Source organism: Triturus cristatus, chromosome 6, assembly GCF_964204655.1.
Source record: "Triturus cristatus chromosome 6, aTriCri1.1, whole genome shotgun sequence".
In the NCBI taxonomy this organism is placed as follows: Eukaryota; Metazoa; Chordata; class Amphibia; order Caudata; family Salamandridae; genus Triturus; species Triturus cristatus.
This window is the reverse complement of record NC_140589.1, coordinates 882096346-882123994: the sequence shown is the minus strand read 5'-3', so window position 1 is coordinate 882123994 and position 27649 is coordinate 882096346. Positions and strand designations below refer to the sequence as shown.

Genomic DNA, 27649 nt, shown 5'->3' with positions numbered 1-27649 from the left:
TTGAAAAATAGATATTAGGAGGAAAGCACTGGAACCTGCTTTATTATTTCAATTAGTCTTGAAAACATAGAACATTTCTCTCCTGAAAGCTGGTAAAAATATGGAACGCTTCACGAATTTGCGTGTCATCCTTGCGCAGGGGCCATGCTAATCTTCTCTGTATCGTTCCAATTTTAGTATATGTGCCGCCGAAGCGAGCACACTTCATTGATGAACCTACAATGTTTATAAACTCTCTAAATCTACGGTCTCTAGACATAGGGTGGCCTGGCAGAGATGCTCGTATGGCCAGTAAGCATTCAAATCTGAGCCATTGGGCAAAAATGCATGAAGAGTAACAATCCATTATTCTTCACTGCATTTGTGGTCCAAGACTTCACCAATTGGAAGTATGTAGATTATGCCAGGGTTGCAAAGGCTCATGGTTCAGGCTACTGACAAGGAACATTGTGACATCATGCTGCCTGTGGAACAGTGATATTAAAGGTGAGACAGCTGCACAGTAGGTTAGGTGAAGGGCTCTGAGAGGTGAAAGGCAGCATGCTTGGGTCCCTGGACAAGGTGAGCCTATGACAAGGTGTCTGAATTTTCGCCTGTATTGTAATATTAAACACTTTATTGTTGTACCCGCCTGCTGATTAAGGAGTCCTCAAGATCAGCTCCACACAGACGTGGAACTGATGATGTTAATGCAGAATATTTAAGAAACTGAGGCTGATCTAAAACATTTCCTTGGACCTAGGACCATTTCCCCTGACTTTTAGGTCCTTCGTCCTCCTAAAGTCCTTTGTATAAGTTAGGAACACCTGACAGAACAGAATTTCAGGAGGTCAGGTGGGTTTACTTGTGTCTTCTGGTTGTGAGCAGTAAACGTGGCTAAAAAGGTTGATGGAATGGTGTTTTAAAACACACACACACACACACACACACACACAACTTCTGGTCCTCTTAAGGACAAAAGTATGGGTAATCCTACATGGGGCCAGTGGCGCAATGGATAACGCGTCTGACTACGGATCAGAAGATTGTGGGTTCGACTCCTATCTGGCTCGAAAGGGTCATAGGTCCCTGTTTTATGGTATTCCTGTGGAATTCTTATTTACCTCAGACTTGTTGTAGGTTCAATATTCTCGAGCAGGACTCATCCAGCAGTCGTTCCATGGTAGGGCTGCAGTAATAGGACCACGGCTAGTTAAAAGTTTCCCATTTGCTGCTGGATTCTATGTGAAGGCCGTCATGTGGTGTGCTGCTTTTGTATTTCAACATGGGTCTCTGAGTCTCTAAACTAGGAAAAAATCTTGTTGAGAAAAGTGTGTGTGAGAGGGTCTGTGGGTGCAGGCAGGTGTGTGCACTTGAGTGCTGACCCATTTACATGTGTGAGAGGGACAAGCAAATTGCCTGTGGGATGTAGGCCTACAACTGGAACCAAGCAGCCAGGCAGAACCACAGGTAAGGAGAGAGGAAGGCAGTTCATTATTAGAGCAGGATCATGAGCATCTTGCCCTGCTCCCTTCTGCCCCGATCGGCCACGATCGGCCAAGACCTCTCTATTAGGGTGGAGGGTGAACATTTCTTGGACCTCAGAAACTGAGGGATGCAGCGCCGATATGTCCTCCAAGGGCCTAGAGGACCTGGTGCCCAATCATGCCTGGTGTTTTTCAGCTTACCCGACCAATCTGGTTGCAAGGCGGATTTTAACAGTACTGCTGAAAAGGGACTCCCAGACAGCCCTGAGGCCATCATTTGCATAGGCCCTCCCCTTCTCTTTCTCTTGCTTCCCACAAAGCAACGCATCGCTGGCAGCAGTATAGATTTGGGGGTTGTGAAGAATAATGACAGGGAGGCTGAAGAAGGGAAAGAAAAGTCCCAGAAGTCCTGCAGGCTTCCTTGCTAAATGCAGCTGGCCATAGAGTGCACCTTCATTACTGCGAGGTAAATACATTAAAAATGTTGAGGAGAGACAAATTGAAAAATAGATATTAGGAGGAAAGCACTGGAACCTGCTTTATTATTTCAATTAGTCTTGAAAACATAGAACATTTCTCTCCTGAAAGCTGGTAAAAATATGGAACGCTTCACGAATTTGCGTGTCATCCTTGCGCAGGGGCCATGCTAATCTTCTCTGTATCGTTCCAATTTTAGTATATGTGCCGCCGAAGCGAGCACACTTCATTGATGAACCTACAATGTTTATAAACTCTCTAAATCTACGGTCTCTAGACATAGGGTGGCCTGGCAGAGATGCTCGTATGGCCAGTAAGCATTCAAATCTGAGCCAATGGGCAAAAATGCATGAAGAGTAACAATCCATTATTCTTCACTGCATTTGTGGTCCAAGACTTCACCAATTGGAAGTATGTAGATTATGCCAGGGTTGCAAAGGCTCATGGTTCAGGCTACTGACAAGGAACATTGTGACATCATGCTGCCTGTGGAACAGTGATATTAAAGGTGAGACAGCTGCACAGTAGGTTAGGTGAAGGGCTCTGAGAGGTGAAAGGCAGCATGCTTGGGTCCCTGGACAAGGTGAGCCTATGACAAGGTGTCTGAATTTTCGCCTGTATTGTAATATTAAACACTTTATTGTTGTACCCGCCTGCTGATTAAGGAGTCCTCAAGATCAGCTCCACACAGACGTGGAACTGATGATGTTAATGCAGAATATTTAAGAAACTGAGGCTGATCTAAAACATTTCCTTGGACCTAGGACCATTTCCCCTGACTTTTAGGTCCTTCGTCCTCCTAAAGTCCTTTGTATAAGTTAGGAACACCTGACAGAACAGAATTTCAGGAGGTCAGGTGGGTTTACTTGTGTCTTCTGGTTGTGAGCAGTAAACGTGGCTAAAAAGGTTGATGGAATGGTGTTTTAAAACACACACACACACACACACACAACTTCTGGTCCTCTTAAGGACAAAAGTATGGGTAATCCTACATGGGGCCAGTGGCGCAATGGATAACGCGTCTGACTACGGATCAGAAGATTGTAGGTTCGACTCCTATCTGGCTCGAAAGGGTCATAGGTCCCTGTTTTATGGTATTCCTGTGGAATTCTTATTTACCTCAGACTTGTTGTAGGTTCAATATTCTCGAGCAGGACTCATCCAGCAGTCGTTCCATGGTAGGGCTGCAGTAATAGGACCACGGCTAGTTAAAAGTTTCCCATTTGCTGCTGGATTCTATGTGAAGGCCGTCATGTGGTGTGCTGCTTTTGTATTTCAACATGGGTCTCTGAGTCTCTAAACTAGGAAAAAATCTTGTTGAGAAAAGTGTGTGTGAGAGGGTCTGTGGGTGCAGGCAGGTGTGTGCACTTGAGTGCTGACCCATTTACATGTGTGAGAGGGACAAGCAAATTGCCTGTGGGATGTAGGCCTACAACTGGAACCAAGCAGCCAGGCAGAACCACAGGTAAGGAGAGAGGAAGGCAGTTCATTATTAGAGCAGGATCATGAGCATCTTGCCCTGCTCCCTTCTGCCCCGATCGGCCCCGATCGGCCAAGACCTCTCTATTAGGGTGGAGGGTGAACATTTCTTGGACCTCAGAAACTGAGGGATGCAGCGCCGATATGTCCTCCAAGGGCCTAGAGGACCTGGTGCCCAATCATGCCTGGTGTTTTTCAGCTTACCCGACCAATCTGGTTGCAAGGCGGATTTTAACAGTACTGCTGAAAAGGGACTCCCAGACAGCCCTGAGGCCATCATTTGCATAGGCCCTCCCCTTCTCTTTCTCTTGCTTCCCACAAAGCAACGCATCGCTGGCAGCAGTATAGATTTGGGGGTTGTGAAGAATAATGACAGGGAGGCTGAAGAAGGGAAAGAAAAGTCCCAGAAGTCCTGCAGGCTTCCTTGCTAAATGCAGCTGGCCATAGAGTGCACCTTCATTACTGCGAGGTAAATACATTAAAAATGTTGAGGAGAGACAAATTGAAAAATAGATATTAGGAGGAAAGCACTGGAACCTGCTTTATTATTTCAATTAGTCTTGAAAACATAGAACATTTCTCTCCTGAAAGCTGGTAAAAATATGGAACGCTTCACGAATTTGCGTGTCATCCTTGCGCAGGGGCCATGCTAATCTTCTCTGTATCGTTCCAATTTTAGTATATGTGCCGCCGAAGCGAGCACACTTCATTGATGAACCTACAATGTTTATAAACTCTCTAAATCTACGGTCTCTAGACATAGGGTGGCCTGGCAGAGATGCTCGTATGGCCAGTAAGCATTCAAATCTGAGCCAATGGGCAAAAATGCATGAAGAGTAACAATCCATTATTCTTCACTGCATTTGTGGTCCAAGACTTCACCAATTGGAAGTATGTAGATTATGCCAGGGTTGCAAAGGCTCATGGTTCAGGCTACTGACAAGGAACATTGTGACATCATGCTGCCTGTGGAACAGTGATATTAAAGGTGAGACAGCTGCACAGTAGGTTAGGTGAAGGGCTCTGAGAGGTGAAAGGCAGCATGCTTGGGTCCCTGGACAAGGTGAGCCTATGACAAGGTGTCTGAATTTTCGCCTGTATTGTAATATTAAACACTTTATTGTTGTACCCGCCTGCTGATTAAGGAGTCCTCAAGATCAGCTCCACACAGACGTGGAACTGATGATGTTAATGCAGAATATTTAAGAAACTGAGGCTGATCTAAAACATTTCCTTGGACCTAGGACCATTTCCCCTGACTTTTAGGTCCTTCGTCCTCCTAAAGTCCTTTGTATAAGTTAGGAACACCTGACAGAACAGAATTTCAGGAGGTCAGGTGGGTTTACTTGTGTCTTCTGGTTGTGAGCAGTAAACGTGGCTAAAAAGGTTGATGGAATGGTGTTTTAAAACACACACACACACACACACAACTTCTGGTCCTCTTAAGGACAAAAGTATGGGTAATCCTACATGGGGCCAGTGGCGCAATGGATAACGCGTCTGACTACGGATCAGAAGATTGTAGGTTCGACTCCTATCTGGCTCGAAAGGGTCATAGGTCCCTGTTTTATGGTATTCCTGTGGAATTCTTATTTACCTCAGACTTGTTGTAGGTTCAATATTCTCGAGCAGGACTCATCCAGCAGTCGTTCCATGGTAGGGCTGCAGTAATAGGACCACGGCTAGTTAAAAGTTTCCCATTTGCTGCTGGATTCTATGTGAAGGCCGTCATGTGGTGTGCTGCTTTTGTATTTCAACATGGGTCTCTGAGTCTCTAAACTAGGAAAAAATCTTGTTGAGAAAAGTGTGTGTGAGAGGGTCTGTGGGTGCAGGCAGGTGTGTGCACTTGAGTGCTGACCCATTTACATGTGTGAGAGGGACAAGCAAATTGCCTGTGGGATGTAGGCCTACAACTGGAACCAAGCAGCCAGGCAGAACCACAGGTAAGGAGAGAGGAAGGCAGTTCATTATTAGAGCAGGATCATGAGCATCTTGCCCTGCTCCCTTCTGCCCCGATCGGCCACGACCTCTCTATTAGGGTGGAGGGTGAACATTTCTTGGACCTCAGAAACTGAGGGATGCAGCGCCGATATGTCCTCCAAGGGCCTAGAGGACCTGGTGCCCAATCATGCCTGGTGTTTTTCAGCTTACCCGACCAATCTGGTTGCAAGGCGGATTTTAACAGTACTGCTAAAAAGGGACTCCCAGACAGCCCTGAGGCCATCATTTGCATAGGCCCTCCCCTTCTCTTTCTCTTGCTTCCCACAAAGCAACGCATCGCTGGCAGCAGTATAGATTTGGGGGTTGTGAAGAATAATGACAGGGAGGCTGAAGAAGGGAAAGAAAAGTCCCAGAAGTCCTGCAGGCTTCCTTGCTAAATGCAGCTGGCCATAGAGTGCACCTTCATTACTGCGAGGTAAATACATTAAAAATGTTGAGGAGAGACAAATTGAAAAATAGATATTAGGAGGAAAGCACTGGAACCTGCTTTATTATTTCAATTAGTCTTGAAAACATAGAACATTTCTCTCCTGAAAGCTGGTAAAAATATGGAACGCTTCACGAATTTGCGTGTCATCCTTGCGCAGGGGCCATGCTAATCTTCTCTGTATCGTTCCAATTTTAGTATATGTGCCGCCGAAGCGAGCACACTTCATTGATGAACCTACAATGTTTATAAACTCTCTAAATCTACGGTCTCTAGACATAGGGTGGCCTGGCAGAGATGCTCGTATGGCCAGTAAGCATTCAAATCTGAGCCAATGGGCAAAAATGCATGAAGAGTAACAATCCATTATTCTTCACTGCATTTGTGGTCCAAGACTTCACCAATTGGAAGTATGTAGATTATGCCAGGGTTGCAAAGGCTCATGGTTCAGGCTACTGACAAGGAACATAGTGACATCATGCTGCCTGTGGAACAGTGATATTAAAGGTGAGACAGCTGCACAGTAGGTTAGGTGAAGGGCTCTGAGAGGTGAAAGGCAGCATGCTTGGGTCCCTGGACAAGGTGAGCCTATGACAAGGTGTCTGAATTTTCGCCTGTATTGTAATATTAAACACTTTATTGTTGTACCCGCCTGCTGATTAAGGAGTCCTCAAGATCAGCTCCACACAGACGTGGAACTGATGATGTTAATGCAGAATATTTAAGAAACTGAGGCTGATCTAAAACATTTCCTTGGACCTAGGACCATTTCCCCTGACTTTTAGGTCCTTCGTCCTCCTAAAGTCCTTTGTATAAGTTAGGAACACCTGACAGAACAGAATTTCAGGAGGTCAGGTGGGTTTACTTGTGTCTTCTGGTTGTGAGCAGTAAACGTGGCTAAAAAGGTTGATGGAATGGTGTTTTAAAACACACACACACACACACACACAACTTCTGGTCCTCTTAAGGACAAAAGTATGGGTAATCCTACATGGGGCCAGTGGCGCAATGGATAACGCGTCTGACTACGGATCAGAAGATTGTAGGTTCGACTCCTATCTGGCTCGAAAGGGTCATAGGTCCCTGTTTTATGGTATTCCTGTGGAATTCTTATTTACCTCAGACTTGTTGTAGGTTCAATATTCTCGAGCAGGACTCATCCAGCAGTCGTTCCATGGTAGGGCTGCAGTAATAGGACCACGGCTAGTTAAAAGTTTCCCATTTGCTGCTGGATTCTATGTGAAGGCCGTCATGTGGTGTGCTGCTTTTGTATTTCAACATGGGTCTCTGAGTCTCTAAACTAGGAAAAAATCTTGTTGAGAAAAGTGTGTGTGAGAGGGTCTGTGGGTGCAGGCAGGTGTGTGCACTTGAGTGCTGACCCATTTACATGTGTGAGAGGGACAAGCAAATTGCCTGTGGGATGTAGGCCTACAACTGGAACCAAGCAGCCAGGCAGAACCACAGGTAAGGAGAGAGGAAGGCAGTTCATTATTAGAGCAGGATCATGAGCATCTTGCCCTGCTCCCTTCTGCCCCGATCGGCCCCGATCGGCCAAGACCTCTCTATTAGGGTGGAGGGTGAACATTTCTTGGACCTCAGAAACTGAGGGATGCAGCGCCGATATGTCCTCCAAGGGCCTAGAGGACCTGGCGCCCAATCATGCCTGGTGTTTTTCAGCTTACCCGACCAATCTGGTTGCAAGGCGGATTTTAACAGTACTGCTGAAAAGGGACTCCCAGACAGCCCTGAGGCCATCATTTGCATAGGCCCTCCCCTTCTCTTTCTCTTGCTTCCCACAAAGCAACGCATCGCTGGCAGCAGTATAGATTTGGGGGTTGTGAAGAATAATGACAGGGAGGCTGAAGAAGGGAAAGAAAAGTCCCAGAAGTCCTGCAGGCTTCCTTGCTAAATGCAGCTGGCCATAGAGTGCACCTTCATTACTGCGAGGTAAATACATTAAAAATGTTGAGGAGAGACAAATTGAAAAATAGATATTAGGAGGAAAGCACTGGAACCTGCTTTATTATTTCAATTAGTCTTGAAAACATAGAACATTTCTCTCCTGAAAGCTGGTAAAAATATGGAACGCTTCACGAATTTGCGTGTCATCCTTGCGCAGGGGCCATGCTAATCTTCTCTGTATCGTTCCAATTTTAGTATATGTGCCGCCGAAGCGAGCACACTTCATTGATGAACCTACAATGTTTATAAACTCTCTAAATCTACGGTCTCTAGACATAGGGTGGCCTGGCAGAGATGCTCGTATGGCCAGTAAGCATTCAAATCTGAGCCATTGGGCAAAAATGCATGAAGAGTAACAATCCATTATTCTTCACTGCATTTGTGGTCCAAGACTTCACCAATTGGAAGTATGTAGATTATGCCAGGGTTGCAAAGGCTCATGGTTCAGGCTACTGACAAGGAACATTGTGACATCATGCTGCCTGTGGAACAGTGATATTAAAGGTGAGACAGCTGCACAGTAGGTTAGGTGAAGGGCTCTGAGAGGTGAAAGGCAGCATGCTTGGGTCCCTGGACAAGGTGAGCCTATGACAAGGTGTCTGAATTTTCGCCTGTATTGTAATATTAAACACTTTATTGTTGTACCCGCCTGCTGATTAAGGAGTCCTCAAGATCAGCTCCACACAGACGTGGAACTGATGATGTTAATGCAGAATATTTAAGAAACTGAGGCTGATCTAAAACATTTCCTTGGACCTAGGACCATTTCCCCTGACTTTTAGGTCCTTCGTCCTCCTAAAGTCCTTTGTATAAGTTAGGAACACCTGACAGAACAGAATTTCAGGAGGTCAGGTGGGTTTACTTGTGTCTTCTGGTTGTGAGCAGTAAACGTGGCTAAAAAGGTTGATGGAATGGTGTTTTAAAACACACACACACACACACACACACACACAACTTCTGGTCCTCTTAAGGACAAAAGTATGGGTAATCCTACATGGGGCCAGTGGCGCAATGGATAACGCGTCTGACTACGGATCAGAAGATTGTGGGTTCGACTCCTATCTGGCTCGAAAGGGTCATAGGTCCCTGTTTTATGGTATTCCTGTGGAATTCTTATTTACCTCAGACTTGTTGTAGGTTCAATATTCTCGAGCAGGACTCATCCAGCAGTCGTTCCATGGTAGGGCTGCAGTAATAGGACCACGGCTAGTTAAAAGTTTCCCATTTGCTGCTGGATTCTATGTGAAGGCCGTCATGTGGTGTGCTGCTTTTGTATTTCAACATGGGTCTCTGAGTCTCTAAACTAGGAAAAAATCTTGTTGAGAAAAGTGTGTGTGAGAGGGTCTGTGGGTGCAGGCAGGTGTGTGCACTTGAGTGCTGACCCATTTACATGTGTGAGAGGGACAAGCAAATTGCCTGTGGGATGTAGGCCTACAACTGGAACCAAGCAGCCAGGCAGAACCACAGGTAAGGAGAGAGGAAGGCAGTTCATTATTAGAGCAGGATCATGAGCATCTTGCCCTGCTCCCTTCTGCCCCGATCGGCCACGATCGGCCAAGACCTCTCTATTAGGGTGGAGGGTGAACATTTCTTGGACCTCAGAAACTGAGGGATGCAGCGCCGATATGTCCTCCAAGGGCCTAGAGGACCTGGTGCCCAATCATGCCTGGTGTTTTTCAGCTTACCCGACCAATCTGGTTGCAAGGCGGATTTTAACAGTACTGCTGAAAAGGGACTCCCAGACAGCCCTGAGGCCATCATTTGCATAGGCCCTCCCCTTCTCTTTCTCTTGCTTCCCACAAAGCAACGCATCGCTGGCAGCAGTATAGATTTGGGGGTTGTGAAGAATAATGACAGGGAGGCTGAAGAAGGGAAAGAAAAGTCCCAGAAGTCCTGCAGGCTTCCTTGCTAAATGCAGCTGGCCATAGAGTGCACCTTCATTACTGCGAGGTAAATACATTAAAAATGTTGAGGAGAGACAAATTGAAAAATAGATATTAGGAGGAAAGCACTGGAACCTGCTTTATTATTTCAATTAGTCTTGAAAACATAGAACATTTCTCTCCTGAAAGCTGGTAAAAATATGGAACGCTTCACGAATTTGCGTGTCATCCTTGCGCAGGGGCCATGCTAATCTTCTCTGTATCGTTCCAATTTTAGTATATGTGCCGCCGAAGCGAGCACACTTCATTGATGAACCTACAATGTTTATAAACTCTCTAAATCTACGGTCTCTAGACATAGGGTGGCCTGGCAGAGATGCTCGTATGGCCAGTAAGCATTCAAATCTGAGCCAATGGGCAAAAATGCATGAAGAGTAACAATCCATTATTCTTCACTGCATTTGTGGTCCAAGACTTCACCAATTGGAAGTATGTAGATTATGCCAGGGTTGCAAAGGCTCATGGTTCAGGCTACTGACAAGGAACATTGTGACATCATGCTGCCTGTGGAACAGTGATATTAAAGGTGAGACAGCTGCACAGTAGGTTAGGTGAAGGGCTCTGAGAGGTGAAAGGCAGCATGCTTGGGTCCCTGGACAAGGTGAGCCTATGACAAGGTGTCTGAATTTTCGCCTGTATTGTAATATTAAACACTTTATTGTTGTACCCGCCTGCTGATTAAGGAGTCCTCAAGATCAGCTCCACACAGACGTGGAACTGATGATGTTAATGCAGAATATTTAAGAAACTGAGGCTGATCTAAAACATTTCCTTGGACCTAGGACCATTTCCCCTGACTTTTAGGTCCTTCGTCCTCCTAAAGTCCTTTGTATAAGTTAGGAACACCTGACAGAACAGAATTTCAGGAGGTCAGGTGGGTTTACTTGTGTCTTCTGGTTGTGAGCAGTAAACGTGGCTAAAAAGGTTGATGGAATGGTGTTTTAAAACACACACACACACACACACACAACTTCTGGTCCTCTTAAGGACAAAAGTATGGGTAATCCTACATGGGGCCAGTGGCGCAATGGATAACGCGTCTGACTACGGATCAGAAGATTGTAGGTTCGACTCCTATCTGGCTCGAAAGGGTCATAGGTCCCTGTTTTATGGTATTCCTGTGGAATTCTTATTTACCTCAGACTTGTTGTAGGTTCAATATTCTCGAGCAGGACTCATCCAGCAGTCGTTCCATGGTAGGGCTGCAGTAATAGGACCACGGCTAGTTAAAAGTTTCCCATTTGCTGCTGGATTCTATGTGAAGGCCGTCATGTGGTGTGCTGCTTTTGTATTTCAACATGGGTCTCTGAGTCTCTAAACTAGGAAAAAATCTTGTTGAGAAAAGTGTGTGTGAGAGGGTCTGTGGGTGCAGGCAGGTGTGTGCACTTGAGTGCTGACCCATTTACATGTGTGAGAGGGACAAGCAAATTGCCTGTGGGATGTAGGCCTACAACTGGAACCAAGCAGCCAGGCAGAACCACAGGTAAGGAGAGAGGAAGGCAGTTCATTATTAGAGCAGGATCATGAGCATCTTGCCCTGCTCCCTTCTGCCCCGATCGGCCCCGATCGGCCAAGACCTCTCTATTAGGGTGGAGGGTGAACATTTCTTGGACCTCAGAAACTGAGGGATGCAGCGCCGATATGTCCTCCAAGGGCCTAGAGGACCTGGTGCCCAATCATGCCTGGTGTTTTTCAGCTTACCCGACCAATCTGGTTGCAAGGCGGATTTTAACAGTACTGCTGAAAAGGGACTCCCAGACAGCCCTGAGGCCATCATTTGCATAGGCCCTCCCCTTCTCTTTCTCTTGCTTCCCACAAAGCAACGCATCGCTGGCAGCAGTATAGATTTGGGGGTTGTGAAGAATAATGACAGGGAGGCTGAAGAAGGGAAAGAAAAGTCCCAGAAGTCCTGCAGGCTTCCTTGCTAAATGCAGCTGGCCATAGAGTGCACCTTCATTACTGCGAGGTAAATACATTAAAAATGTTGAGGAGAGACAAATTGAAAAATAGATATTAGGAGGAAAGCACTGGAACCTGCTTTATTATTTCAATTAGTCTTGAAAACATAGAACATTTCTCTCCTGAAAGCTGGTAAAAATATGGAACGCTTCACGAATTTGCGTGTCATCCTTGCGCAGGGGCCATGCTAATCTTCTCTGTATCGTTCCAATTTTAGTATATGTGCCGCCGAAGCGAGCACACTTCATTGATGAACCTACAATGTTTATAAACTCTCTAAATCTACGGTCTCTAGACATAGGGTGGCCTGGCAGAGATGCTCGTATGGCCAGTAAGCATTCAAATCTGAGCCAATGGGCAAAAATGCATGAAGAGTAACAATCCATTATTCTTCACTGCATTTGTGGTCCAAGACTTCACCAATTGGAAGTATGTAGATTATGCCAGGGTTGCAAAGGCTCATGGTTCAGGCTACTGACAAGGAACATTGTGACATCATGCTGCCTGTGGAACAGTGATATTAAAGGTGAGACAGCTGCACAGTAGGTTAGGTGAAGGGCTCTGAGAGGTGAAAGGCAGCATGCTTGGGTCCCTGGACAAGGTGAGCCTATGACAAGGTGTCTGAATTTTCGCCTGTATTGTAATATTAAACACTTTATTGTTGTACCCGCCTGCTGATTAAGGAGTCCTCAAGATCAGCTCCACACAGACGTGGAACTGATGATGTTAATGCAGAATATTTAAGAAACTGAGGCTGATCTAAAACATTTCCTTGGACCTAGGACCATTTCCCCTGACTTTTAGGTCCTTCGTCCTCCTAAAGTCCTTTGTATAAGTTAGGAACACCTGACAGAACAGAATTTCAGGAGGTCAGGTGGGTTTACTTGTGTCTTCTGGTTGTGAGCAGTAAACGTGGCTAAAAAGGTTGATGGAATGGTGTTTTAAAACACACACACACACACACACACACAACTTCTGGTCCTCTTAAGGACAAAAGTATGGGTAATCCTACATGGGGCCAGTGGCGCAATGGATAACGCGTCTGACTACGGATCAGAAGATTGTAGGTTCGACTCCTATCTGGCTCGAAAGGGTCATAGGTCCCTGTTTTATGGTATTCCTGTGGAATTCTTATTTACCTCAGACTTGTTGTAGGTTCAATATTCTCGAGCAGGACTCATCCAGCAGTCGTTCCATGGTAGGGCTGCAGTAATAGGACCACGGCTAGTTAAAAGTTTCCCATTTGCTGCTGGATTCTATGTGAAGGCCGTCATGTGGTGTGCTGCTTTTGTATTTCAACATGGGTCTCTGAGTCTCTAAACTAGGAAAAAATCTTGTTGAGAAAAGTGTGTGTGAGAGGGTCTGTGGGTGCAGGCAGGTGTGTGCACTTGAGTGCTGACCCATTTACATGTGTGAGAGGGACAAGCAAATTGCCTGTGGGATGTAGGCCTACAACTGGAACCAAGCAGCCAGGCAGAACCACAGGTAAGGAGAGAGGAAGGCAGTTCATTATTAGAGCAGGATCATGAGCATCTTGCCCTGCTCCCTTCTGCCCCGATCGGCCACGACCTCTCTATTAGGGTGGAGGGTGAACATTTCTTGGACCTCAGAAACTGAGGGATGCAGCGCCGATATGTCCTCCAAGGGCCTAGAGGACCTGGTGCCCAATCATGCCTGGTGTTTTTCAGCTTACCCGACCAATCTGGTTGCAAGGCGGATTTTAACAGTACTGCTAAAAAGGGACTCCCAGACAGCCCTGAGGCCATCATTTGCATAGGCCCTCCCCTTCTCTTTCTCTTGCTTCCCACAAAGCAACGCATCGCTGGCAGCAGTATAGATTTGGGGGTTGTGAAGAATAATGACAGGGAGGCTGAAGAAGGGAAAGAAAAGTCCCAGAAGTCCTGCAGGCTTCCTTGCTAAATGCAGCTGGCCATAGAGTGCACCTTCATTACTGCGAGGTAAATACATTAAAAATGTTGAGGAGAGACAAATTGAAAAATAGATATTAGGAGGAAAGCACTGGAACCTGCTTTATTATTTCAATTAGTCTTGAAAACATAGAACATTTCTCTCCTGAAAGCTGGTAAAAATATGGAACGCTTCACGAATTTGCGTGTCATCCTTGCGCAGGGGCCATGCTAATCTTCTCTGTATCGTTCCAATTTTAGTATATGTGCCGCCGAAGCGAGCACACTTCATTGATGAACCTACAATGTTTATAAACTCTCTAAATCTACGGTCTCTAGACATAGGGTGGCCTGGCAGAGATGCTCGTATGGCCAGTAAGCATTCAAATCTGAGCCAATGGGCAAAAATGCATGAAGAGTAACAATCCATTATTCTTCACTGCATTTGTGGTCCAAGACTTCACCAATTGGAAGTATGTAGATTATGCCAGGGTTGCAAAGGCTCATGGTTCAGGCTACTGACAAGGAACATTGTGACATCATGCTGCCTGTGGAACAGTGATATTAAAGGTGAGACAGCTGCACAGTAGGTTAGGTGAAGGGCTCTGAGAGGTGAAAGGCAGCATGCTTGGGTCCCTGGACAAGGTGAGCCTATGACAAGGTGTCTGAATTTTCGCCTGTATTGTAATATTAAACACTTTATTGTTGTACCCACCTGCTGATTAAGGAGTCCTCAAGATCAGCTCCACACAGACGTGGAACTGATGATGTTAATGCAGAATATTTAAGAAACTGAGGCTGATCTAAAACATTTCCTTGGACCTAGGACCATTTCCCCTGACTTTTAGGTCCTTCGTCCTCCTAAAGTCCTTTGTATAAGTTAGGAACACCTGACAGAACAGAATTTCAGGAGGTCAGGTGGGTTTACTTGTGTCTTCTGGTTGTGAGCAGTAAACGTGGCTAAAAAGGTTGATGGAATGGTGTTTTAAAACACACACACACACACAACTTCTGGTCCTCTTAAGGACAAAAGTATGGGTAATCCTACATGGGGCCAGTGGCGCAATGGATAACGAGTCTGACTACGGATCAGAAGATTGTAGGTTCGACTCCTATCTGGCTCGAAAGGGTCATAGGTCCCTGTTTTATGGTATTCATGTGGAATTCTTATTTACCTCAGACTTGTTGTAGGTTCAATATTCTCGAGCAGGACTCATCCAGCAGTCGTTCCATGGTAGGGCTGCAGTAATAGGACCACGGCTAGTTAAAAGTTTCCCATTTGCTGCTGGATTCTATGTGAAGGCCGTCATGTGGTGTGCTGCTTTTGTATTTCAACATGGGTCTCTGAGTCTCTAAACTAGGAAAAAATCTTGTTGAGAAAAGTGTGTGTGAGAGGGTCTGTGGGTGCAGGCAGGTGTGTGCACTTGAGTGCTGACCCATTTACATGTGTGAGAGGGACAAGCAAATTGCCTGTGGGATGTAGGCCTACAACTGGAACCAAGCAGCCAGGCAGAACCACAGGTAAGGAGAGAGGAAGGCAGTTCATTATTAGAGCAGGATCATGAGCATCTTGCCCTGCTCCCTTCTGCCCCGATCGGCCCCGATCGGCCAAGACCTCTCTATTAGGGTGGAGGGTGAACATTTCTTGGACCTCAGAAACTGAGGGATGCAGCGCCGATATGTCCTCCAAGGGCCTAGAGGACCTGGTGCCCAATCATGCCTGGTGTTTTTCAGCTTACCCGACCAATCTGGTTGCAAGGCGGATTTTAACAGTACTGCTGAAAAGGGACTCCCAGACAGCCCTGAGGCCATCATTTGCATAGGCCCTCCCCTTCTCTTTCTCTTGCTTCCCACAAAGCAACGCATCGCTGGCAGCAGTATAGATTTGGGGGTTGTGAAGAATAATGACAGGGAGGCTGAAGAAGGGAAAGAAAAGTCCCAGAAGTCCTGCAGGCTTCCTTGCTAAATGCAGCTGGCCATAGAGTGCACCTTCATTACTGCGAGGTAAATACATTAAAAATGTTGAGGAGAGACAAATTGAAAAATAGATATTAGGAGGAAAGCACTGGAACCTGCTTTATTATTTCAATTAGTCTTGAAAACATAGAACATTTCTCTCCTGAAAGCTGGTAAAAATATGGAACGCTTCACGAATTTGCGTGTCATCCTTGCGCAGGGGCCATGCTAATCTTCTCTGTATCGTTCCAATTTTAGTATATGTGCCGCCGAAGCGAGCACACTTCATTGATGAACCTACAATGTTTATAAACTCTCTAAATCTACGGTCTCTAGACATAGGGTGGCCTGGCAGAGATGCTCGTATGGCCAGTAAGCATTCAAATCTGAGCCAATGGGCAAAAATGCATGAAGAGTAACAATCCATTATTCTTCACTGCATTTGTGGTCCAAGACTTCACCAATTGGAAGTATGTAGATTATGCCAGGGTTGCAAAGGCTCATGGTTCAGGCTACTGACAAGGAACATTGTGACATCATGCTGCCTGTGGAACAGTGATATTAAAGGTGAGACAGCTGCACAGTAGGTTAGGTGAAGGGCTCTGAGAGGTGAAAGGCAGCATGCTTGGGTCCCTGGACAAGGTGAGCCTATGACAAGGTGTCTGAATTTTCGCCTGTATTGTAATATTAAACACTTTATTGTTGTACCCGCCTGCTGATTAAGGAGTCCTCAAGATCAGCTCCACACAGACGTGGAACTGATGATGTTAATGCAGAATATTTAAGAAACTGAGGCTGATCTAAAACATTTCCTTGGACCTAGGACCATTTCCCCTGACTTTTAGGTCCTTCGTCCTCCTAAAGTCCTTTGTATAAGTTAGGAACACCTGACAGAACAGAATTTCAGGAGGTCAGGTGGGTTTACTTGTGTCTTCTGGTTGTGAGCAGTAAACGTGGCTAAAAAGGTTGATGGAATGGTGTTTTAAAACACACACACACACACACACACAACTTCTGGTCCTCTTAAGGACAAAAGTATGGGTAATCCTACATGGGGCCAGTGGCGCAATGGATAACGCGTCTGACTACGGATCAGAAGATTGTAGGTTCGACTCCTATCTGGCTCGAAAGGGTCATAGGTCCCTGTTTTATGGTATTCCTGTGGAATTCTTATTTACCTCAGACTTGTTGTAGGTTCAATATTCTCGAGCAGGACTCATCCAGCAGTCGTTCCATGGTAGGGCTGCAGTAATAGGACCACGGCTAGTTAAAAGTTTCCCATTTGCTGCTGGATTCTATGTGAAGGCCGTCATGTGGTGTGCTGCTTTTGTATTTCAACATGGGTCTCTGAGTCTCTAAACTAGGAAAAAATCTTGTTGAGAAAAGTGTGTGTGAGAGGGTCTGTGGGTGCAGGCAGGTGTGTGCACTTGAGTGCTGACCCATTTACATGTGTGAGAGGGACAAGCAAATTGCCTGTGGGATGTAGGCCTACAACTGGAACTAAGCAGCCAGGCAGAACCACAGGTAAGGAGAGAGGAAGGCAGTTCATTATTAGAGCAGGATCATGAGCATCTTGCCCTGCTCCCTTCTGCCCCGATCGGCCCCGATCGGCCAAGACCTCTCTATTAGGGTGGAGGGTGAACATTTCTTGGACCTCAGAAACTGAGGGATGCAGCGCCGATATGTCCTCCAAGGGCCTAGAGGACCTGGCGCCCAATCATGCCTGGTGTTTTTCAGCTTACCCGACCAATCTGGTTGCAAGGCGGATTTTAACAGTACTGCTGAAAAGGGACTCCCAGACAGCCCTGAGGCCATCATTTGCATAGGCCCTCCCCTTCTCTTTCTCTTGCTTCCCACAAAGCAACGCATCGCTGGCAGCAGTATAGATTTGGGGGTTGTGAAGAATAATGACAGGGAGGCTGAAGAAGGGAAAGAAAAGTCCCAGAAGTCCTGCAGGCTTCCTTGCTAAATGCAGCTGGCCATAGAGTGCACCTTCATTACTGCGAGGTAAATACATTAAAAATGTTGAGGAGAGACAAATTGAAAAATAGATATTAGGAGGAAAGCACTGGAACCTGCTTTATTATTTCAATTAGTCTTGAAAACATAGAACATTTCTCTCCTGAAAGCTGGTAAAAATATGGAACGCTTCACGAATTTGCGTGTCATCCTTGCGCAGGGGCCATGCTAATCTTCTCTGTATCGTTCCAATTTTAGTATATGTGCCGCCGAAGCGAGCACACTTCATTGATGAACCTACAATGTTTATAAACTCTCTAAATCTACGGTCTCTAGACATAGGGTGGCCTGGCAGAGATGCTCGTATGGCCAGTAAGCATTCAAATCTGAGCCAATGGGCAAAAATGCATGAAGAGTAACAATCCATTATTCTTCACTGCATTTGTGGTCCAAGACTTCACCAATTGGAAGTATGTAGATTATGCCAGGGTTGCAAAGGCTCATGGTTCAGGCTACTGACAAGGAACATTGTGACATCATGCTGCCTGTGGAACAGTGATATTAAAGGTGAGACAGCTGCACAGTAGGTTAGGTGAAGGGCTCTGAGAGGTGAAAGGCAGCATGCTTGGGTCCCTGGACAAGGTGAGCCTATGACAAGGTGTCTGAATTTTCGCCTGTATTGTAATATTAAACACTTTATTGTTGTACCCGCCTGCTGATTAAGGAGTCCTCAAGATCAGCTCCACACAGACGTGGAACTGATGATGTTAATGCAGAATATTTAAGAAACTGAGGCTGATCTAAAACATTTCCTTGGACCTAGGACCATTTCCCCTGACTTTTAGGTCCTTCGTCCTCCTAAAGTCCTTTGTATAAGTTAGGAACACCTGACAGAACAGAATTTCAGGAGGTCAGGTGGGTTTACTTGTGTCTTCTGGTTGTGAGCAGTAAACGTGGCTAAAAAGGTTGATGGAATGGTGTTTTAAAACACACACACACACACACACACACAACTTCTGGTCCTCTTAAGGACAAAAGTATGGGTAATCCTACATGGGGCCAGTGGCGCAATGGATAACGCGTCTGACTACGGATCAGAAGATTGTGGGTTCGACTCCTATCTGGCTCGAAAGGGTCATAGGTCCCTGTTTTATGGTATTCCTGTGGAATTCTTATTTACCTCAGACTTGTTGTAGGTTCAATATTCTCGAGCAGGACTCATCCAGCAGTCGTTCCATGGTAGGGCTGCAGTAATAGGACCACGGCTAGTTAAAAGTTTCCCATTTGCTGCTGGATTCTATGTGAAGGCCGTCATGTGGTGTGCTGCTTTTGTATTTCAACATGGGTCTCTGAGTCTCTAAACTAGGAAAAAATCTTGTTGAGAAAAGTGTGTGTGAGAGGGTCTGTGGGTGCAGGCAGGTGTGTGCACTTGAGTGCTGACCCATTTACATGTGTGAGAGGGACAAGCAAATTGCCTGTGGGATGTAGGCCTACAACTGGAACCAAGCAGCCAGGCAGAACCACAGGTAAGGAGAGAGGAAGGCAGTTCATTATTAGAGCAGGATCATGAGCATCTTGCCCTGCTCCCTTCTGCCCCGATCGGCCCCGATCGGCCAAGACCTCTCTATTAGGGTGGAGGGTGAACATTTCTTGGACCTCAGAAACTGAGGGATGCAGCGCCGATATGTCCTCCAAGGGCCTAGAGGACCTGGTGCCCAATCATGCCTGGTGTTTTTCAGCTTACCCGACCAATCTGGTTGCAAGGCGGATTTTAACAGTACTGCTGAAAAGGGACTCCCAGACAGCCCTGAGGCCATCATTTGCATAGGCCCTCCCCTTCTCTTTCTCTTGCTTCCCACAAAGCAACGCATCGCTGGCAGCAGTATAGATTTGGGGGTTGTGAAGAATAATGACAGGGAGGCTGAAGAAGGGAAAGAAAAGTCCCAGAAGTCCTGCAGGCTTCCTTGCTAAATGCAGCTGGCCATAGAGTGCACCTTCATTACTGCGAGGTAAATACATTAAAAATGTTGAGGAGAGACAAATTGAAAAATAGATATTAGGAGGAAAGCACTGGAACCTGCTTTATTATTTCAATTAGTCTTGAAAACATAGAACATTTCTCTCCTGAAAGCTGGTAAAAATATGGAACGCTTCACGAATTTGCGTGTCATCCTTGCGCAGGGGCCATGCTAATCTTCTCTGTATCGTTCCAATTTTAGTATATGTGCCGCCGAAGCGAGCACACTTCATTGATGAACCTACAATGTTTATAAACTCTCTAAATCTACGGTCTCTAGACATAGGGTGGCCTGGCAGAGATGCTCGTATGGCCAGTAAGCATTCAAATCTGAGCCAATGGGCAAAAATGCATGAAGAGTAACAATCCATTATTCTTCACTGCATTTGTGGTCCAAGACTTCACCAATTGGAAGTATGTAGATTATGCCAGGGTTGCAAAGGCTCATGGTTCAGGCTACTGACAAGGAACATTGTGACATCATGCTGCCTGTGGAACAGTGATATTAAAGGTGAGACAGCTGCACAGTAGGTTAGGTGAAGGGCTCTGAGAGGTGAAAGGCAGCATGCTTGGGTCCCTGGACAAGGTGAGCCTATGACAAGGTGTCTGAATTTTCGCCTGTATTGTAATATTAAACACTTTATTGTTGTACCCGCCTGCTGATTAAGGAGTCCTCAAGATCAGCTCCACACAGACGTGGAACTGATGATGTTAATGCAGAATATTTAAGAAACTGAGGCTGATCTAAAACATTTCCTTGGACCTAGGACCATTTCCCCTGACTTTTAGGTCCTTCGTCCTCCTAAAGTCCTTTGTATAAGTTAGGAACACCTGACAGAACAGAATTTCAGGAGGTCAGGTGGGTTTACTTGTGTCTTCTGGTTGTGAGCAGTAAACGTGGCTAAAAAGGTTGATGGAATGGTGTTTTAAAACACACACACACACACACACACACAACTTCTGGTCCTCTTAAGGACAAAAGTATGGGTAATCCTACATGGGGCCAGTGGCGCAATGGATAACGCGTCTGACTACGGATCAGAAGATTGTGGGTTCGACTCCTATCTGGCTCGAAAGGGTCATAGGTCCCTGTTTTATGGTATTCCTGTGGAATTCTTATTTACCTCAGACTTGTTGTAGGTTCAATATTCTCGAGCAGGACTCATCCAGCAGTCGTTCCATGGTAGGGCTGCAGTAATAGGACCACGGCTAGTTAAAAGTTTCCCATTTGCTGCTGGATTCTATGTGAAGGCCGTCATGTGGTGTGCTGCTTTTGTATTTCAACATGGGTCTCTGAGTCTCTAAACTAGGAAAAAATCTTGTTGAGAAAAGTGTGTGTGAGAGGGTCTGTGGGTGCAGGCAGGTGTGTGCACTTGAGTGCTGACCCATTTACATGTGTGAGAGGGACAAGCAAATTGCCTGTGGGATGTAGGCCTACAACTGGAACCAAGCAGCCAGGCAGAACCACAGGTAAGGAGAGAGGAAGGCAGTTCATTATTAGAGCAGGATCATGAGCATCTTGCCCTGCTCCCTTCTGCCCCGATCGGCCCCGATCGGCCAAGACCTCTCTATTAGGGTGGAGGGTGAACATTTCTTGGACCTCAGAAACTGAGGGATGCAGCGCCGATATGTCCTCCAAGGGCCTAGAGGACCTGGTGCCCAATCATGCCTGGTGTTTTTCAGCTTACCCGACCAATCTGGTTGCAAGGCGGATTTTAACAGTACTGCTGAAAAGGGACTCCCAGACAGCCCTGAGGCCATCATTTGCATAGGCCCTCCCCTTCTCTTTCTCTTGCTTCCCACAAAGCAACGCATCGCTGGCAGCAGTATAGATTTGGGGGTTGTGAAGAATAATGACAGGGAGGCTGAAGAAGGGAAAGAAAAGTCCCAGAAGTCCTGCAGGCTTCCTTGCTAAATGCAGCTGGCCATAGAGTGCACCTTCATTACTGCGAGGTAAATACATTAAAAATGTTGAGGAGAGACAAATTGAAAAATAGATATTAGGAGGAAAGCACTGGAACCTGCTTTATTATTTCAATTAGTCTTGAAAACATAGAACATTTCTCTCCTGAAAGCTGGTAAAAATATGGAACGCTTCACGAATTTGCGTGTCATCCTTGCGCAGGGGCCATGCTAATCTTCTCTGTATCGTTCCAATTTTAGTATATGTGCCGCCGAAGCGAGCACACTTCATTGATGAACCTACAATGTTTATAAACTCTCTAAATCTACGGTCTCTAGACATAGGGTGGCCTGGCAGAGATGCTCGTATGGCCAGTAAGCATTCAAATCTGAGCCAATGGGCAAAAATGCATGAAGAGTAACAATCCATTATTCTTCACTGCATTTGTGGTCCAAGACTTCACCAATTGGAAGTATGTAGATTATGCCAGGGTTGCAAAGGCTCATGGTTCAGGCTACTGACAAGGAACATTGTGACATCATGCTGCCTGTGGAACAGTGATATTAAAGGTGAGACAGCTGCACAGTAGGTTAGGTGAAGGGCTCTGAGAGGTGAAAGGCAGCATGCTTGGGTCCCTGGACAAGGTGAGCCTATGACAAGGTGTCTGAATTTTCGCCTGTATTGTAATATTAAACACTTTATTGTTGTACCCGCCTGCTGATTAAGGAGTCCTCAAGATCAGCTCCACACAGACGTGGAACTGATGATGTTAATGCAGAATATTTAAGAAACTGAGGCTGATCTAAAACATTTCCTTGGACCTAGGACCATTTCCCCTGACTTTTAGGTCCTTCGTCCTCCTAAAGTCCTTTGTATAAGTTAGGAACACCTGACAGAACAGAATTTCAGGAGGTCAGGTGGGTTTACTTGTGTCTTCTGGTTGTGAGCAGTAAACGTGGCTAAAAAGGTTGATGGAATGGTGTTTTAAAACACACACACACACACACACACAACTTCTGGTCCTCTTAAGGACAAAAGTATGGGTAATCCTACATGGGGCCAGTGGCGCAATGGATAACGCGTCTGACTACGGATCAGAAGATTGTAGGTTCGACTCCTATCTGGCTCGAAAGGGTCATAGGTCCCTGTTTTATGGTATTCCTGTGGAATTCTTATTTACCTCAGACTTGTTGTAGGTTCAATATTCTCGAGCAGGACTCATCCAGCAGTCGTTCCATGGTAGGGCTGCAGTAATAGGACCACGGCTAGTTAAAAGTTTCCCATTTGCTGCTGGATTCTATGTGAAGGCCGTCATGTGGTGTGCTGCTTTTGTATTTCAACATGGGTCTCTGAGTCTCTAAACTAGGAAAAAATCTTGTTGAGAAAAGTGTGTGTGAGAGGGTCTGTGGGTGCAGGCAGGTGTGTGCACTTGAGTGCTGACCCATTTACATGTGTGAGAGGGACAAGCAAATTGCCTGTGGGATGTAGGCCTACAACTGGAACCAAGCAGCCAGGCAGAACCACAGGTAAGGAGAGAGGAAGGCAGTTCATTATTAGAGCAGGATCATGAGCATCTTGCCCTGCTCCCTTCTGCCCCGATCGGCCCCGATCGGCCAAGACCTCTCTATTAGGGTGGAGGGTGAACATTTCTTGGACCTCAGAAACTGAGGGATGCAGCGCCGATATGTCCTCCAAGGGCCTAGAGGACCTGGTGCCCAATCATGCCTGGTGTTTTTCAGCTTACCCGACCAATCTGGTTGCAAGGCGGATTTTAACAGTACTGCTGAAAAGGGACTCCCAGACAGCCCTGAGGCCATCATTTGCATAGGCCCTCCCCTTCTCTTTCTCTTGCTTCCCACAAAGCAACGCATCGCTGGCAGCAGTATAGATTTGGGGGTTGTGAAGAATAATGACAGGGAGGCTGAAGAAGGGAAAGAAAAGTCCCAGAAGTCCTGCAGGCTTCCTTGCTAAATGCAGCTGGCCATAGAGTGCACCTTCATTACTGCGAGGTAAATACATTAAAAATGTTGAGGAGAGACAAATTGAAAAATAGATATTAGGAGGAAAGCACTGGAACCTGCTTTATTATTTCAATTAGTCTTGAAAACATAGAACATTTCTCTCCTGAAAGCTGGTAAAAATATGGAACGCTTCACGAATTTGCGTGTCATCCTTGCGCAGGGGCCATGCTAATCTTCTCTGTATCGTTCCAATTTTAGTATATGTGCCGCCGAAGCGAGCACACTTCATTGATGAACCTACAATGTTTATAAACTCTCTAAATCTACGGTCTCTAGACATAGGGTGGCCTGGCAGAGATGCTCGTATGGCCAGTAAGCATTCAAATCTGAGCCAATGGGCAAAAATGCATGAAGAGTAACAATCCATTATTCTTCACTGCATTTGTGGTCCAAGACTTCACCAATTGGAAGTATGTAGATTATGCCAGGGTTGCAAAGGCTCATGGTTCAGGCTACTGACAAGGAACATTGTGACATCATGCTGCCTGTGGAACAGTGATATTAAAGGTGAGACAGCTGCACAGTAGGTTAGGTGAAGGGCTCTGAGAGGTGAAAGGCAGCATGCTTGGGTCCCTGGACAAGGTGAGCCTATGACAAGGTGTCTGAATTTTCGCCTGTATTGTAATATTAAACACTTTATTGTTGTACCCGCCTGCTGATTAAGGAGTCCTCAAGATCAGCTCCACACAGACGTGGAACTGATGATGTTAATGCAGAATATTTAAGAAACTGAGGCTGATCTAAAACATTTCCTTGGACCTAGGACCATTTCCCCTGACTTTTAGGTCCTTCGTCCTCCTAAAGTCCTTTGTATAAGTTAGGAACACCTGACAGAACAGAATTTCAGGAGGTCAGGTGGGTTTACTTGTGTCTTCTGGTTGTGAGAAGTAAACGTGGCTAAAAAGGTTGATGGAATGGTGTTTTAAAACACACACACACACACACACACACAACTTCTGGTCCTCTTAAGGACAAAAGTATGGGTAATCCTACATGGGGCCAGTGGCGCAATGGATAACGCGTCTGACTACGGATCAGAAGATTGTAGGTTCGACTCCTATCTGGCTCGAAAGGGTCATAGGTCCCTGTTTTATGGTATTCCTGTGGAATTCTTATTTACCTCAGACTTGTTGTAGGTTCAATATTCTCGAGCAGGACTCATCCAGCAGTCGTTCCATGGTAGGGCTGCAGTAATAGGACCACGGCTAGTTAAAAGTTTCCCATTTGCTGCTGGATTCTATGTGAAGGCCGTCATGTGGTGTGCTGCTTTTGTATTTCAACATGGGTCTCTGAGTCTCTAAACTAGGAAAAAATCTTGTTGAGAAAAGTGTGTGTGAGAGGGTCTGTGGGTGCAGGCAGGTGTGTGCACTTGAGTGCTGACCCATTTACATGTGTGAGAGGGACAAGCAAATTGCCTGTGGGATGTAGGCCTACAACTGGAACCAAGCAGCCAGGCAGAACCACAGGTAAGGAGAGAGGAAGGCAGTTCATTATTAGAGCAGGATCATGAGCATCTTGCCCTGCTCCCTTCTGCCCCGATCGGCCACGACCTCTCTATTAGGGTGGAGGGTGAACATTTCTTGGACCTCAGAAACTGAGGGATGCAGCGCCGATATGTCCTCCAAGGGCCTAGAGGACCTGGTGCCCAATCATGCCTGGTGTTTTTCAGCTTACCCGACCAATCTGGTTGCAAGGCGGATTTTAACAGTACTGCTAAAAAGGGACTCCCAGACAGCCCTGAGGCCATCATTTGCATAGGCCCTCCCCTTCTCTTTCTCTTGCTTCCCACAAAGCAACGCATCGCTGGCAGCAGTATAGATTTGGGGGTTGTGAAGAATAATGACAGGGAGGCTGAAGAAGGGAAAGAAAAGTCCCAGAAGTCCTGCAGGCTTCCTTGCTAAATGCAGCTGGCCATAGAGTGCACCTTCATTACTGCGAGGTAAATACATTAAAAATGTTGAGGAGAGACAAATTGAAAAATAGATATTAGGAGGAAAGCACTGGAACCTGCTTTATTATTTCAATTAGTCTTGAAAACATAGAACATTTCTCTCCTGAAAGCTGGTAAAAATATGGAACGCTTCACGAATTTGCGTGTCATCCTTGCGCAGGGGCCATGCTAATCTTCTCTGTATCGTTCCAATTTTAGTATATGTGCCGCCGAAGCGAGCACACTTCATTGATGAACCTACAATGTTTATAAACTCTCTAAATCTACGGTCTCTAGACATAGGGTGGCCTGGCAGAGATGCTCGTATGGCCAGTAAGCATTCAAATCTGAGCCAATGGGCAAAAATGCATGAAGAGTAACAATCCATTATTCTTCACTGCATTTGTGGTCCAAGACTTCACCAATTGGAAGTATGTAGATTATGCCAGGGTTGCAAAGGCTCATGGTTCAGGCTACTGACAAGGAACATTGTGACATCATGCTGCCTGTGGAACAGTGATATTAAAGGTGAGACAGCTGCACAGTAGGTTAGGTGAAGGGCTCTGAGAGGTGAAAGGCAGCATGCTTGGGTCCCTGGACAAGGTGAGCCTATGACAAGGTGTCTGAATTTTCGCCTGTATTGTAATATTAAACACTTTATTGTTGTACCCACCTGCTGATTAAGGAGTCCTCAAGATCAGCTCCACACAGACGTGGAACTGATGATGTTAATGCAGAATATTTAAGAAACTGAGGCTGATCTAAAACATTTCCTTGGACCTAGGACCATTTCCCCTGACTTTTAGGTCCTTCGTCCTCCTAAAGTCCTTTGTATAAGTTAGGAACACCTGACAGAACAGAATTTCAGGAGGTCAGGTGGGTTTACTTGTGTCTTCTGGTTGTGAGCAGTAAACGTGGCTAAAAAGGTTGATGGAATGGTGTTTTAAAACACACACACACACACAACTTCTGGTCCTCTTAAGGACAAAAGTATGGGTAATCCTACATGGGGCCAGTGGCGCAATGGATAACGAGTCTGACTACGGATCAGAAGATTGTAGGTTCGACTCCTATCTGGCTCGAAAGGGTCATAGGTCCCTGTTTTATGGTATTCATGTGGAATTCTTATTTACCTCAGACTTGTTGTAGGTTCAATATTCTCGAGCAGGACTCATCCAGCAGTCGTTCCATGGTAGGGCTGCAGTAATAGGACCACGGCTAGTTAAAAGTTTCCCATTTGCTGCTGGATTCTATGTGAAGGCCGTCATGTGGTGTGCTGCTTTTGTATTTCAACATGGGTCTGTGAGTCTCTAAACTAGGAAAAAATCTTGTTGAGAAAAGTGTGTGTGAGAGGGTCTGTGGGTGCAGGCAGGTGTGTGCACTTGAGTGCTGACCCATTTACATGTGTGAGAGGGACAAGCAAATTGCCTGTGGGATGTAGGCCTACAACTGGAACCAAGCAGCCAGGCAGAACCACAGGTAAGGAGAGAGGAAGGCAGTTCATTATTAGAGCAGGATCATGAGCATCTTGCCCTGCTCCCTTCTGCCCCGATCGGCCCCGATCGGCCAAGACCTCTCTATTAGGGTGGAGGGTGAACATTTCTTGGACCTCAGAAACTGAGGGATGCAGCGCCGATATGTCCTCCAAGGGCCTAGAGGACCTGGTGCCCAATCATGCCTGGTGTTTTTCAGCTTACCCGACCAATCTGGTTGCAAGGCGGATTTTAACAGTACTGCTGAAAAGGGACTCCCAGACAGCCCTGAGGCCATCATTTGCATAGGCCCTCCCCTTCTCTTTCTCTTGCTTCCCACAAAGCAACGCATCGCTGGCAGCAGTATAGATTTGGGGGTTGTGAAGAATAATGACAGGGAGGCTGAAGAAGGGAAAGAAAAGTCCCAGAAGTCCTGCAGGCTTCCTTGCTAAATGCAGCTGGCCATAGAGTGCACCTTCATTACTGCGAGGTAAATACATTAAAAATGTTGAGGAGAGACAAATTGAAAAATAGATATTAGGAGGAAAGCACTGGAACCTGCTTTATTATTTCAATTAGTCTTGAAAACAAAGAACATTTCTCTCCTGAAAGCTGGTAAAAATATGGAACGCTTCACGAATTTGCGTGTCATCCTTGCGCAGGGGCCATGCTAATCTTCTCTGTATCGTTCCAATTTTAGTATATGTGCCGCCGAAGCGAGCACACTTCATTGATGAACCTACAATGTTTATAAACTCTCTAAATCTACG

At 46.0% G+C, this 27649-nt stretch overlaps 27 non-coding genes across 27 annotated transcripts; 12 read left to right on the top strand and 15 right to left on the bottom strand.

Moving 5' to 3' along the window:
• Positions 1-94: 94 nt before the first annotated feature.
• LOC146818217 (U6 spliceosomal RNA) lies at positions 95-201 on the bottom strand. Its single transcript, XR_014963443.1, has one exon. It is a non-coding gene; the product is annotated as a U6 spliceosomal RNA (small nuclear RNA).
• A 778-nt stretch (positions 202-979) lies between these two features.
• Positions 980-1052, top strand: TRNAR-ACG (transfer RNA arginine (anticodon ACG)). Its single transcript has one exon. It is a non-coding gene; the product is annotated as a tRNA-Arg (tRNA).
• Positions 1053-2059: 1007 nt separating this feature from the next.
• LOC146818215 (U6 spliceosomal RNA) lies at positions 2060-2166 on the bottom strand. The gene has a single exon (XR_014963442.1). It is a non-coding gene; the product is annotated as a U6 spliceosomal RNA (small nuclear RNA).
• Positions 2167-2938: 772 nt separating this feature from the next.
• Positions 2939-3011, top strand: TRNAR-ACG (transfer RNA arginine (anticodon ACG)). The gene has a single exon. It is a non-coding gene; the product is annotated as a tRNA-Arg (tRNA).
• Positions 3012-4018: 1007 nt separating this feature from the next.
• LOC146818213 (U6 spliceosomal RNA) lies at positions 4019-4125 on the bottom strand. Its single transcript, XR_014963441.1, has one exon. It is a non-coding gene; the product is annotated as a U6 spliceosomal RNA (small nuclear RNA).
• A 770-nt stretch (positions 4126-4895) lies between these two features.
• On the top strand, positions 4896-4968 carry TRNAR-ACG (transfer RNA arginine (anticodon ACG)). Its single transcript has one exon. It is a non-coding gene; the product is annotated as a tRNA-Arg (tRNA).
• A 997-nt stretch (positions 4969-5965) lies between these two features.
• Positions 5966-6072, bottom strand: LOC146818211 (U6 spliceosomal RNA). The gene has a single exon (XR_014963440.1). It is a non-coding gene; the product is annotated as a U6 spliceosomal RNA (small nuclear RNA).
• Positions 6073-6844: 772 nt separating this feature from the next.
• TRNAR-ACG (transfer RNA arginine (anticodon ACG)) lies at positions 6845-6917 on the top strand. Its single transcript has one exon. It is a non-coding gene; the product is annotated as a tRNA-Arg (tRNA).
• Positions 6918-7924: 1007 nt separating this feature from the next.
• LOC146818209 (U6 spliceosomal RNA) lies at positions 7925-8031 on the bottom strand. Its single transcript, XR_014963439.1, has one exon. It is a non-coding gene; the product is annotated as a U6 spliceosomal RNA (small nuclear RNA).
• A 778-nt stretch (positions 8032-8809) lies between these two features.
• On the top strand, positions 8810-8882 carry TRNAR-ACG (transfer RNA arginine (anticodon ACG)). The gene has a single exon. It is a non-coding gene; the product is annotated as a tRNA-Arg (tRNA).
• A 1007-nt stretch (positions 8883-9889) lies between these two features.
• Positions 9890-9996, bottom strand: LOC146818207 (U6 spliceosomal RNA). Its single transcript, XR_014963438.1, has one exon. It is a non-coding gene; the product is annotated as a U6 spliceosomal RNA (small nuclear RNA).
• A 772-nt stretch (positions 9997-10768) lies between these two features.
• On the top strand, positions 10769-10841 carry TRNAR-ACG (transfer RNA arginine (anticodon ACG)). The gene has a single exon. It is a non-coding gene; the product is annotated as a tRNA-Arg (tRNA).
• A 1007-nt stretch (positions 10842-11848) lies between these two features.
• On the bottom strand, positions 11849-11955 carry LOC146818205 (U6 spliceosomal RNA). Its single transcript, XR_014963437.1, has one exon. It is a non-coding gene; the product is annotated as a U6 spliceosomal RNA (small nuclear RNA).
• A 774-nt stretch (positions 11956-12729) lies between these two features.
• Positions 12730-12802, top strand: TRNAR-ACG (transfer RNA arginine (anticodon ACG)). The gene has a single exon. It is a non-coding gene; the product is annotated as a tRNA-Arg (tRNA).
• A 997-nt stretch (positions 12803-13799) lies between these two features.
• On the bottom strand, positions 13800-13906 carry LOC146818203 (U6 spliceosomal RNA). The gene has a single exon (XR_014963436.1). It is a non-coding gene; the product is annotated as a U6 spliceosomal RNA (small nuclear RNA).
• Positions 13907-15752: 1846 nt separating this feature from the next.
• LOC146818202 (U6 spliceosomal RNA) lies at positions 15753-15859 on the bottom strand. Its single transcript, XR_014963435.1, has one exon. It is a non-coding gene; the product is annotated as a U6 spliceosomal RNA (small nuclear RNA).
• A 772-nt stretch (positions 15860-16631) lies between these two features.
• Positions 16632-16704, top strand: TRNAR-ACG (transfer RNA arginine (anticodon ACG)). The gene has a single exon. It is a non-coding gene; the product is annotated as a tRNA-Arg (tRNA).
• Positions 16705-17711: 1007 nt separating this feature from the next.
• On the bottom strand, positions 17712-17818 carry LOC146818200 (U6 spliceosomal RNA). Its single transcript, XR_014963434.1, has one exon. It is a non-coding gene; the product is annotated as a U6 spliceosomal RNA (small nuclear RNA).
• Positions 17819-18592: 774 nt separating this feature from the next.
• TRNAR-ACG (transfer RNA arginine (anticodon ACG)) lies at positions 18593-18665 on the top strand. The gene has a single exon. It is a non-coding gene; the product is annotated as a tRNA-Arg (tRNA).
• A 1007-nt stretch (positions 18666-19672) lies between these two features.
• Positions 19673-19779, bottom strand: LOC146818198 (U6 spliceosomal RNA). The gene has a single exon (XR_014963433.1). It is a non-coding gene; the product is annotated as a U6 spliceosomal RNA (small nuclear RNA).
• A 774-nt stretch (positions 19780-20553) lies between these two features.
• On the top strand, positions 20554-20626 carry TRNAR-ACG (transfer RNA arginine (anticodon ACG)). The gene has a single exon. It is a non-coding gene; the product is annotated as a tRNA-Arg (tRNA).
• A 1007-nt stretch (positions 20627-21633) lies between these two features.
• On the bottom strand, positions 21634-21740 carry LOC146818196 (U6 spliceosomal RNA). The gene has a single exon (XR_014963432.1). It is a non-coding gene; the product is annotated as a U6 spliceosomal RNA (small nuclear RNA).
• A 772-nt stretch (positions 21741-22512) lies between these two features.
• TRNAR-ACG (transfer RNA arginine (anticodon ACG)) lies at positions 22513-22585 on the top strand. The gene has a single exon. It is a non-coding gene; the product is annotated as a tRNA-Arg (tRNA).
• A 1007-nt stretch (positions 22586-23592) lies between these two features.
• On the bottom strand, positions 23593-23699 carry LOC146818194 (U6 spliceosomal RNA). The gene has a single exon (XR_014963431.1). It is a non-coding gene; the product is annotated as a U6 spliceosomal RNA (small nuclear RNA).
• Positions 23700-24473: 774 nt separating this feature from the next.
• Positions 24474-24546, top strand: TRNAR-ACG (transfer RNA arginine (anticodon ACG)). The gene has a single exon. It is a non-coding gene; the product is annotated as a tRNA-Arg (tRNA).
• A 997-nt stretch (positions 24547-25543) lies between these two features.
• On the bottom strand, positions 25544-25650 carry LOC146818192 (U6 spliceosomal RNA). The gene has a single exon (XR_014963430.1). It is a non-coding gene; the product is annotated as a U6 spliceosomal RNA (small nuclear RNA).
• Positions 25651-27496: 1846 nt separating this feature from the next.
• Positions 27497-27603, bottom strand: LOC146818191 (U6 spliceosomal RNA). The gene has a single exon (XR_014963429.1). It is a non-coding gene; the product is annotated as a U6 spliceosomal RNA (small nuclear RNA).
• Between the last annotated feature and the right edge of the window lie 46 nt (positions 27604-27649).